This window comes from Sus scrofa, chromosome 18 (assembly GCF_054392235.1).
Source record: "Sus scrofa isolate SSC_HxYL_T2T_F1_AM1 chromosome 18, Sscrofa_HxYL_maternal_Yorkshire_Landrace_v2.0, whole genome shotgun sequence".
Lineage (NCBI taxonomy): Eukaryota > Metazoa > Chordata > Mammalia > Artiodactyla > Suidae > Sus > Sus scrofa.
In genome coordinates, this window is record NC_139400.1 from 50,569,538 (window position 1) to 50,582,036 (window position 12,499).

A 12,499-nucleotide genomic window follows, 5' to 3' on the forward strand; every position below is an offset into this window, starting at 1 on the left:
TAATGTTCAAATTTAAGTGAGAATATAGCTGGATATAAAATTCTAGATTCAATGTTCTTTTCCTTCAACTTTGTAAATTGTATTCCATGCTATATTTGCATCCAGCATTGCTAACGAGAAATCTGATGGCTCTCTGATTATCATGCCTCTTTAGGTGATCTTTTTCTGCTCAGAAGATTTCAGAATTTTTTCTAACATGTTCTTAAATTTCGTCATAATTAATATATTTTATACCTAGTGCCTTCTAAAGTTCTTTTTTACGAATTCTTGTTCCAGGTTTATTTTCCCAATATCCTCTCTTATCCTCCCTAGGGAATATTCACTGAATAGTTACCACACATTTTTTTTTTTCTTTGCGTTTTAGGGCCATGCCTGCAGCATATGGAGGTTCCCAGGCTAGGGGTTTAATCGGAGCTACAGCTGTAGGCTTGCATCATAGCCACAGCAATGCAGGATCCAAGCTGCATCTGCTCATGGCAACGCCAGATCCTTAACCCACTGAGCAAGGCTGGGGATCAAACCCACAACCTCATGGTTCCTAGTCAGATTCATTTTAACAGCGCCACAATGGGAACTCCCACACATTCATTTGTTGTATTGAGACTTATTATATTTCAAGTATTATTCTCCATGCTGGTAATACAGCTTGGATAAAACATGTCTCAGGGAATTTATATTAAAGTGGAGGGAAGCAGTCAAACAAACAATCAAATATATGACATATGTCAAATAGTGATAAGTGTAGAAGAGAAATATAAAGCAAGGAAGGGGTAGGAAATTTGTGTGGGAGTCATATTTTTAAACTTTTTATTTTGAAATAATTTCATGCTTAGAAAAAACTTACAAAAATAGTGCAAAGAATATATACACATCATTTACTCCAATTCCTGAATTGTGACAGTTTACTGATGTATTCTCTCTTTCTGTATGTATGTATCATTATCTATTTATCTACCTATCTACAGGGATAAATGATCTATCTATAGATACAGATATATAGATCTAAATCATCTGAGAGTAAATTACTGTCATGATACTTCTTTATCCCTAAAGATTTTAGTATTTAATGTCTAAAAACAAGACAATCTCCTAAGACTACTATAAAGTATTCAAAATCAAGAAAGTAATGTTGATAGAATATTATCTAATTTATAAACCTTATTCAGAATTCACCAATTGTTCCCAAAAATGTGCTTTTATTTTTTTTTTTAATCATAAAAGATAATCTTGGGTCATGAGCCTTATTCCGTTGTGATGTCTTTTAATATGGAACATTCCTGAGTCTTTAAATATAACGGCAACAACATTCTGAAGTATTATCTTGCAGAATATTCCTCACTTTGGGTTTTTCTAATGTTTCCCCAGGATTAATTCCAGGCTATGTGTTTTTGCAGAAATAACACTAAAGTGATTCTGTGTTCTGTGTTCTCTGTGCATCACATCAAGAGTCATTTGAAGTCAACTCGTGCCATTACTGGTAATGTTAACTTTAATAATTTGGTTAAGGTGGTGTTATGCCAGATAGGGATAACCAAGCATCTTGGGGTGGAAGAGCTGGGTTACTAAGAAATAAATGTTCAGTTCCTGAATGGTCCAGTTGTCATCTATCTGTTGCTACTGGCTTTGACTATGGCTTTCTTCAAGCCCTGCACTGACTAGGTATCCCTTAGCCTCGCTGGGCTGGATGCTGATCTTGACTTTCAGAGGTAATAGGGTGGGTAGCAGCCTTCTCAGAGTAACGGGGGAGGGGGGGAAAACTCATGTAAAATCCCCTCCCTACCCAATCACCCATCTGTAGTGCTTGTCCTTCTGTGGTCATGAAATGTTTTGTGTTTTATGTAGGTTGGTTGGGGCTGTCTTTGTTTTCCTTTATCATATGGGGTGGTTCCAAGGTTGGGCCTCAGAAAAGGGGCCACAGGCCATGTTAGTTTTCCATCCTGTTTAGTGGTTTTCTTGTTTTCTATTTTATTTTTTTCAGCTGCACCCATGGCATGTAGAAGTTCCCAGGTCGAGGATTGAACCTACACCATGGCAGTGACAACACCGAATCCTTAACTCACCAAACTACCAGGGAACTCCCTGTCTAGTGTTTTTATGAGGATTAAATGAAATAACTATACAACAAAAGCAATTGGAGCACAGTATGTCATCAACAGACAGTATCTACTACTAGTACTATTATATGATTATCTTTATTGTTATCACTAATTATAACTTTTTCATTTGTCCTCATAATACATATAGTCATTAATATGTATTAAGCCTCTTCTACATTTTAGATTCCATTCTGGATGAAAAGATACAGAACGTATTCCACATGGGCCTTGCTCTGTAGGTGACACAAACTACTGAGTATTTTCAGTGTGCAGAGTGAGGACAGCACTTGATCGCATGGGACAGAGAGAGTATCCATGAAACATCAGAAGGGAAAGGGCTTCTACAACCTCTGAGTTTTCCAACAGCCTTACTAGATTTGACAGAAACACAACTGACAGTCATGAGCATCATTTTCGAGGAAATGAGGGGCAAGAACTGTACCCGGAGAACCCAATGGATACTCAAAGTGACACTGACGCTGGGCCTGAGGATTACACATTGTAATATGTTGGGAAGAGCACTAGGTTAGAGACAAGGAGTCTAACACAGCAGCGACTCCATAAACTTGGCATGTATTTGCTTGTTCTGGATTTAGGAACCAGACCAGCCACTTACTAGCTATGAGACACTGGCAAACTGTTTAACTTTTTTGGTCTTCAGTTTCCTTGTCTGCCAAATGGAAATAATAAGGTAATACCCACCTGGCTCAGAGGGTGGTTTTGAGAAGCAAAATGACTAATAGATATTCAGTTTCTTTAAAACAGTCCAATGCATCCTACTGATAGCTTAGCACGGGCAGTAAGATTTTACTGTAGAAAACAGAGGTACTACAGACTAGCTTAGGGTATCTCTAATCCTGAACATGATTGGACTGCATAACTGGATCTGATACTTTATATTTCAATTACTGATGAATCCCTGATCACTGGGCTCAAGTCAATTTGCTAATTTCTTCTTCAGGGCTGAAAACAAGTGTTGTAACTATTACAACCTCTACCCTTCCCTTCACCAAAGGGATTTTCATTTACCCAGAGTTTAGAGGTGAGTTAATCACACCAGTTACTCACAGTCTAATTTCCCTCTTCTGCAGCCAAGTATTTTAGGCCACTGGCCAAACATTGCGGTGAGAGAATAGCAGAAGTGGAATTCGGCTATGATGCTGCTATTCCATCATACTGAGACAGGGAGCAGCTCTGCCTGATGATAGGATGCATTGTGTTTCCACCAGAGAAAGAAAAAAATGTTAACCCAGTGAAATAAAGAGGCTATTCCAGGGCTTTCAGCATCACAGGATTTTACTTGTGAAAGGTTTCCCATATGCAACAGGCTTTCCTTTTCTTCTTTCCTGCTCCCACCAAACTGGAATGAATCTGGAACCTTTGCACAGAACAGCGGTGTTGAGTAAAATATTTCTCTACAAACTTAAGAAATGTAAGCCACCACTCTGCAAATACCCTCCTGGGTCTGTTGAAAGAGCAGCAGTGACAGTAGTTAACCTCCTAGTTAAAAGATATTGAGACATTTCTGGATTCCCTTCTCCCTTCCGGAGGGACTTGTTTTAGGGACACAAGTGTTGGCAACCCGACCCTTTTCATGGATGTAGGAGTTGGAGGCACAGCGCTGACTATGAAGACAAAGTTGCGGTGTTAGGGGAACGAAGGCTTTCTGACCTTCGGTTCCAGGAAATATGACCGCATGGCACTCTCCCTGTCCACCCCTCACATTTTTCCCATGACTTCCGCCATGAGACCATCAATTCTCCCTACCACAGTGCCTAACTTGGTTTTATAGCATTGTTTCCCACAACCACACAAGTGACATATGCTGCAGCTCCGAGTAGAGACCCAGGTCATTATTACTCCGAAGCTGAGAGACTTTTCCATGATGTCATTTTGCTAAGGGTTTAAGGTGTGTTGCTTCGCACCAGGTCCACAGCTTATCTTTCTTTAAGTATCTGAAACTCAGACCACCGGACCATATTTCTTCAGTCAATAATCAAGACAAAATGACACCTTTCTGTGTAATGAGACAGAAGAGTTAAAGAAAGTTCTGGGAAAATCTAGTAAACGTGGTCAACACACATCTTCCTCTTGGGCTCCAACATCTTCAGTAAGTATTTACTGATTGTTTACCATCTTCCTTAGTTTCCGCTAGGAGATAAGTAAATTCAAAATATGAAAAAAATTAGAGCCAACCATAGGCAAAAATAGGGCTTTTCACTTCCTGCTTTGGGAATTCCAGCACCCATGTCTCCAAGTCCTAGCAAAGGGGCCCAGAAACAGGCCCTATACCACAATTCAAACCCAACTTAAAATAATACTTTTCGCCACATGAATCACTAGACATTATGGTTCAACAAAGGCAAATCTCTAGAACTTTCAAAGGCAGGGATGTCTCAGCACTGTGTTCAAGAGCAGTTTAAGAATAAAATATGTTTTTTCATTTTGAAAAATTCTGTGGAATTGCTCTCTTTAGCCTTCTAAGCTATGGAGCGGCACTTCCAGACTACAGCACAAAGCTGATGGTCACCCGAGCCATGGGAGGAAACAAATGTATCCGAGACCCCTGGGCCTGAGCACAGCCAAGGGGTCCTCAGTGGCCCTGTCAGGTTCCAGAGGCTTGTGACCCACATCATAGGTAGCTCCACTGCGCAGGATTCGGAGAAGAGCCAGGAATCGGTCGGTGCCTGAACTTCTGGGAAGGTTCTACAGTCTTCATGGGACTGGTTTTTCAACTTAAGCAAAGAACAATAAATAATTCAGATAAGCTTGTTAAAAGCAGGCCAAGGAGGGGGAACAAAGGGGCTTGGTGATATGCAATTCCCTTATTAGTGAAGGCTCACCCTCTGGGGACAGAAAAGGAATGTTCACAAGATAGGTGGGAGGTGACTGAGGACAAACCCAACTTGGCAAATATTTCCTGTTTGTCTCATTCTCTATAGGACACTTTTGGCTTGTTTAGAGTCAAATTTCCTCTCGGGTTTGTAAAATATTTTACATTTCTTACAAAAGCAATTCAATCTGAAGGGTGAGGTACCACTTGGTACTAAAAGGTAATAAGAAAAATATCCACATTTCTTTAAATTGCATAACTGACCTTTCCTTAAGCTGGTACTGTGACATTCTCTTTAGCACCTACCCACAGCTAAGACTAAAACAAACAAAAACGGTCATCTTCCAAAGACTTCTAATACTTAGCAATTGAGCTGGAAAGCAGAATCCAAAAACGCAACCTACTTATTTGGAAATTTTGCTTTTAGTTTACTGATGCTTTCATTTTTAAATTAAATTAACAAATTAACTTATTGTTATTGAATTCTATTATTATTGCATTGGCCAGAGATCAAGAAACTAAGGCCCGAACTACTGCTTTTTTTGGAAATTTTGATACTGTCTACGTGAAGTAGCTCATATAGTTTGATTTGCGGCTTGTATACATGTTTCTATGGGCTACACAGGCAGCATATGGAAGTTCCCAGGCTAGGGGTCGAATTGGAGCTGCAGCGGTCAGCCTACACCACAGCCACAGCAATGCCATATCCAAGCTGCATTTGCAACCTACACTGCAGCGCCCACAGCTTGTGGCAGTGCCGGATCCTTTAACCCACTGAGTGAGGCCAGGGATTAAACCCATATTCTTATGGATACTAGTCAGATTCTTTACCTACTGAGCTACAATGAGAACTCTTAGGCACTGGAATTTTAGATTCTCAGTTTTGCAAGAATGTAGATGTGAAATATATATATATCTATATATCTATATATCTATATATATATATCTTCTTAATTATATTATAATTATATTATCATCTATAATCTTGCTTATAATTTTACATATATAAAATATAGGAGTTCCTGCTGTGTCAGAGTCATAGGAACGCTGAGACACAGGTTCGATCCCTGGCCTGGCACAGTGGGTTAAGGACCTGGAATTACTGTAGCTGCAGCTTAAGTGGCAACTGTGGCTCAGATCTTATCCCTGGCCTAGGAGCTCCATATGCCATGAAGCAGCCAAAAAAAAAAAAAGAAAAAAAATATAAAATTACATGTCTATAGCATAAAATTTTTACGTCAGTTCTACTTTCCTCCAATGTATAGTGAATAGTATTCAATGATGCTATTGTCTTTTAACATTCCTTGAAACTCTGTATTTCACTTAAATGTGTGTGTATATATAAATATATACATTATGAATTTATTCTTGATAAACAATTGTTAAATAGGCCAGCAAGTATTCAAATCCCCTGCCCTGCTCTTTTTTTGGCTGCATCTGTCGCATGTGGAAATTCCGAGGCCAGGGATGAACCTGCACCATGGTAGCAACCTGAGCCACAGTAGTGACATTGGATCTTTAACTTGCTGAACCATCAAGGAACTCCTCAAATTCACTCTTTTTATATTATAAAAAGAGCTCTTCAGCTCTGAATTTTGCTTATTTGAACTCTTGAGCTCTGAATTTTGCTTATTTCCTGGTTAATTGGAATGGATCTGCAAATAATTTTATCAGGTAGGATAGGTATGTCATTGGTATGTTTTATGAGCTTCTGTTTATCAGAAAATACATTTCTATCGCCTTCTCATAATTGACTGAGTCTAAAATTGTTGGGTCTAAAAACTCCTCATTGAGAGAAAAAAAATTGTTTTATTATACGCAAATGAGAACCTGAGCTAAATTAATGTTTGTTTCTTTGCAGAAAACCTGTTTTTCTTATTTGAATCATAATTGATTTTTATCTTCATCCTAGTTGTTTGTCTTTATCCAAATGCCTAGATGTATGTGTTAATTCTTTGACTTCACATGGAATTTGCAGGAAATGTCCTATTATTATAATTTTGTGTCTTTTCTACTTTGTAGAAGTAGGGTTTCATGCAGAAATAATACTTATTTGCAAGTTGGCCTTGTTTATTCTTAGGGTTTATAATCTTTTTTTTTTTTTCTTAGCACTGTTCTCTTTTTATATACTGCCTCTGCATTCCAGAAAAAAATAATAGATTTTTTGTTCATATCGCTGATAATTTTCTTTCACATCAGTTCTACTCTCTTACAATGTAAACTTTAATGCTGCTACTGTTTTTAAAGACTCTGTGAAATTCTGTATTATATCATTTAAGTCTAATTTAATCCCACACTCCAACCTTTTAATTTCAATCTGCTCTCCCTTTATGACTGTATCTGCTCATGTTTCACATAGACCATGTCTATTTGTTCTATGCTGAATATACCAAATGACTTGCCCAAATTTTCTTTGGGATCATGAATGGACAATTTTTAGAAATACTTTCCTTTTCTTGTTTTCTCTAGTGATGTGCCAGATATCCTATTGGAAGGGTGTTTTCTCTTAGTCACCATGCTGTTTTCTTACTATTATTGTCTATCTTTAAAGTAATGTGAGGTCTAGTAATCCCCCATATGTATTTTCAGACAGGGTAAAAGGATAGCCCTTTTCTTGTTCAAATTCTATCTGTTGATTTACTTTCTCAAATCTAAAATGTGAGGGCAGGTTAATGGGCACATCTTTCACATCCATGACCAGTTTCTTAGAAGCTTTTATTGAGTATATAATATTCCTGTCTCGGTTCTCTCATGCTATAAATCCCAACAACAGGTGAAAACTGACCATGCCAAGCTTGTTGTGCTCTGTAAGTCTTTCCTTCCTCAGCCTTGGGTTTCACTGCTTTCTTCATAGGATGGAAATTTCCAGAGTGCACTCTGCTTAACCCTGCCCTCTACATCTCCTAGCTGAGTTCTAAGATTTATAGTCTCTGCTTTAGAGTTTAAAAAGTGGGAGGTAAAGGATTGAGCTAGAGAAACATTCCTAGTCTTGTGGGTAAAGGTCCTGGTTCTTAAGTCTATAAGAGATTATATGAAAGGAAGACAACATCTATTATTTCTTCAGTGATACTGTTTCATGACATTGAACCAGGTCATGATACAAATTGATAGGTTTTTTCCTAAAATTATTCCATTTATATTTTATTTAGTGACAAGGCATTCCAAATCCTGATAAAGTGTATATAAATCTCAATTTCTAATGCTTTGGATTTTCTTTATTAGGCTTCTTTATGAGTATTTTAGAAGATGCTTAAAGAGCCTATACTGGGGGCTACTTGCCAAGCAGTATTCCGAACAGTAGTTCTGCAATGATCAATCTTTAGTAACCCTTGTGTAAAGATACCATCAAGTCATCGAGCATTACTCTGTCAGAAACCTTCAATATCATCCAGTCCAGCCTTGTCTATCTGAGATATGGAACTGTGGGAGAAGAACTTATACCCAGGCAGACTCTTCAAAATCTGCAGTCCCATGAGAAGAGATCCTCAAATTTTCCTACTAACCTTTCTCTCTACCCCTGGCTGTAGATCAGGGGTATATATGCAGTGGCTCAGAGAAGCTGGGCCCTAATTGCCTTGCCAGCTTTCCTAAGAGAAGCTGGTACATTGTCATGCCCTAGACCCTAAGCATTATCTGTCCACCCCAGGAACTGGATTCATCTTTACCTTCCTTTCCTACCCCTACCCTTGCCAGTTCGCACCACTCCCAGCAAAACATGCTAATTCCTGACAAAATTAGTTCGCATTAAGTTCCCATTTGCAATACTCATATGATAACGGTTAAGAAGAAAAGCTGGAGCAATTGTTGCGTACATTTGCAGGGAACAGCAAGAGAAGTGATGAAATATATCGGTATTCCCCTACTTCCTCTTCCCAATTAGACACGGTGACAGGGCTCAAGCTTGCTCTTTCTCTCTTTCCATCTCTGGTTCTCTTATGCACGCGCGCGCACACACACACACACACACACGTGCACACAATTACCACACACACATATATATACACACAAAGAGAGTATTAATGATTGCATATTTCTGCCATGACTTTGATTCTTTGATTTTCTCCTAAGAGTAGAATAAACCAGGGTTTCACAAACTATGTAATTCAAGGCCCATGGAATGTTAATATATATTACACCGAAACAAACAACCACCCCCTTAACAGCAACAACAACAATGAATGGTGGTGGGAAGAGGCTGGGTGGCCAAATACTTCTCACAAAACATTTTCAAGTATGATAACGAAATTGGTTGGACCCTACCCCAAATGCACTGATCTCCATCAAGTTGCTAGTCACTGAGGAAAATCTCTCACATTCCCTCGAACTTCTACGAGGCTGCCGAGGTGCCCAAAGGCTTCCCACAATGAACATTTGTATTAAAGCACTGACAACAGTGTTAAAATGTAGAGGCCTTGGGAAGCCAATCACAACACTTAGTACTACTGTGTGAGTCAGCTTCTCAGATTATCATGTATTAACCAACAAGGTCCCCAAAGAGAGCAGCGGCTGAGAGATGCTGTGTGCAAGGGCCAACATTAGGGGGACAGGTTTCGAGTCCCTGCTCTGTAACTCACTGGTTGGGGATAGGACTGAATGTGTGAATCTCTTAGCATACTACCCAGTACACTGTTAGTACATGATTAAAAAATATGTATGTATATATTATTAGTAGTATGTAGCCATTAATTAAGCAACTTCTCTGCGCCAGGCACTGAGGATACAATTCTTGCTCTCATTATATGGATGTGCTCATTGAGAAGCCAATGGCCAGATTAAGTAATATGACCTCATCCAAGCCATTTTAATCTACTCCCTACCATCTAGTGATTAAATCCACTCCAAATATCCACCTCATGGCCCCCTGGGTTCTGCTGGCCAGGCGAACGGAACTGGGAGCTCTTTTCCAAGGCAGCCGATGCCAATTTCAGAGTCTCTAGTTGTGGGCCACATCTCTGAGAGTGCATCCAGGTATCCAATGTTGTCAATTTTACTTCACAAGAATTACTCCCACGCACATTTCAAATAACCTTAACCCACATTAAAGTCACAGCCAGCATATTTCCCCTTTAACATTCCTCTTTCCCTGCCATTCCTTTTGCCTGGTACTGCTGGTGACCCCTGCCCTTCTTTTGTTTCAAAGAGAGCTGATGCCACAGTGTCTGACATGATTAACTACTATGTCTCCTCAGCTGCTTGATTAACTGCCAAGGCCACTTGCCCTCCGGAGCAGAAAGGACTCCCTTCCCATGGTCATCACAGGATGCAGCCCGGGCAGACTGGGCAGTTTATGCTCACATCAGCAGTGAGGTCCACTTCCCCTGGGGACAGGTGGCTGTTTACTGCTGTTGAGCAGGCACAGCAAAAGGACAGCCAGCCGTCCTTGGCATCATCTGGGTCCCCACGGCCTGTATCGAAACGAGCCACAGGATTTCTACCTCCCCCGTGGCGAGAGCACTAGAAAGCGAAGGAAGGGGAGACGATCCCATGCGAAAGCGCTTGGGCTATTCTTTCTTTTATATTTGGAAGGGACAGACTCAAGTCCTTGATGACTCAAGACACATTCTCTATCAAGACAAATGTGGGCTGATGCTCTGTTTCAGCTCCTGTCTTCTGCTGTCTCGGCTCTCAGACTCAGCACCTGCTGGGGGACAAGGACGTACTACATCAAGTCCTTTCGCCCTCCCCCACACCGCCTCCTTTTCTTCTGACAGTGAGTGGGCAAACCCCTGGTGTTGGCGGAGTGGGCAAATGAGATTCAGAAGGACCGAAAAATTTCCAGGCTCATTTTCAATATTATTATCTCAGAGGGAAAACTCTAGCACTAGTGACTGGGCTCAAATTCTAGTTTTGCCCCTTGCTAAAGTTGTGATTTGGGGCAAGTTAATTCTCGCATGACTCTAGAAGACATGTTCATAAACCTTTTAGAAGAAGAGAAAACTGTGACTCAGAGTGAGGTAACTTACCTAAAATCAAAAGGCAAATATGTTCCAAGGCAAATAAACTTAAGTCTGAGTCCAAAATCCATTCTTTGTTACTTGCTTGAGCTCCCTGATCAATTAACAGATGCTGAAAGAATCCTTGCCAGTTACTGGATAAAGACTATTCCGAGTCTCCCATTCATGGATTTCCCTTGTCAGTGACAGGTTTTGCCTGTAGAATTCTATATCCTTTCCAGTGAAATTGATGTAAGAAACAGCTCCTAAGGGGACTGAGTTTGAGACCAAGCTCCAGTTTGCCTCAACTCAGCTAAATTCTTTGAGCCTCATCCTTCTTATTTAAGAAATAAAAGAGCAGTACCTCTCCTATGGGGTAGCTTCAGGATTAAAAGATGATGACAATGAAAGTCCTTGCTAATCCCTATCGCACTTTACACAAGCGTAAGGGATTTCTAGTGTTGTTGCCATCACCATGATGCATCCAGGACTCTTGGGGGCAGGGGCTTCTGTGCATCAGCATGAGCTCTCCTTTTGCCAGAATGATAAGGCATGTATAGAGGAAATGGTAGTGTCCCCACTTCTTCCTGCCCCTTAGTCAGGTAAAAGCTATTCCTGTTGCAATGTGCAAAGAACAATGAGGGAACAAAGAGTCTTTGAGGCAATGAACATTCCCCAGCCCCTGGCAGGAGTGGGCAGCCTGAATTTTTTACAATGGGAAATTTTAACTAGTAATTCAGCCAGAGGTCAGGATCAAAGATATTTCTGTCGATAGAGTTATAGCTCAGATATGCTTTTGATGGCATCCTTAATCATATTACCTCTCCCTTAATTACTCTACCACCACTACCCATTCAGCAACTGTTAAATAGAGATTTATTATTCAGTGGAGTTAGAGCAGTGAACAAAACCAACAAGGACCCTCACCTCATAGAGTGGACCTTCTATCAGGGGGAAAGGAATAATAAATAACCAAGCAAATTAAGATGATTCTAGGCGGCGATGAGTGTTACAAAGAAAACACAAGGTGACGGAGTTGAAAAGGATTGATGAAAGGTCTTTTAGATTGGGTGGTAGGGAAAGTCATTCTGAGGGAGTGGAAACTTCATAAAAAGAAGGAATTAGCCAGATGAACTGGTGGTTCTCCATGTGCCCCCATCTATGCTCTGCACTGTCTATTCTGAATCCCTTCCCAGCTCATTTCCAATGGGATTTAGCCAATGAGACACCAGAGGGCAGGAGGAGAGAGAGAGAGTAAGTGCATCTCCCCTTGCCCAGAGCCTGAGCCTTCTCAGACAGGTGCAGACTGTGGTCCTCTGCCAGAGCAGCTCTCATGAGATGGCCCCTCCTGGGCTCCAGCTCCTACTGAGCTGTAGTGTATGGTTCCTTCCATCCCAGCTCCAGTACCTCTGGCCTTAGAGGCAGCAATGGCTTCTCAGTACTGGTACTGTCTCAGTCTCCTACCTTTCCCGGTGGTCCCCTTGGCCCAACCCACACAACTACTCCTTTAGTAGAGTCTCTCAGTCAAAAAACTGGGAATGAATTCTGCTTCTTGCTGGGATTTGAAACAATACACCTTGCAAGGATGCAGGAACAAAGCAAGGGAACATCATTATCATATGGACAAAAGGACGAGG

General features: G+C 40.6%; 1 protein-coding gene across 6 annotated transcripts in view; it reads right to left on the reverse strand.

The window, feature by feature from the left end:
* The window catches only part of ITPRID1 (ITPR interacting domain containing 1), a 299,098-nt gene that overhangs the window by 144,224 nt on the left and 142,375 nt on the right, over nt 1–12,499 (reverse strand). The window lies entirely within an intron of this gene.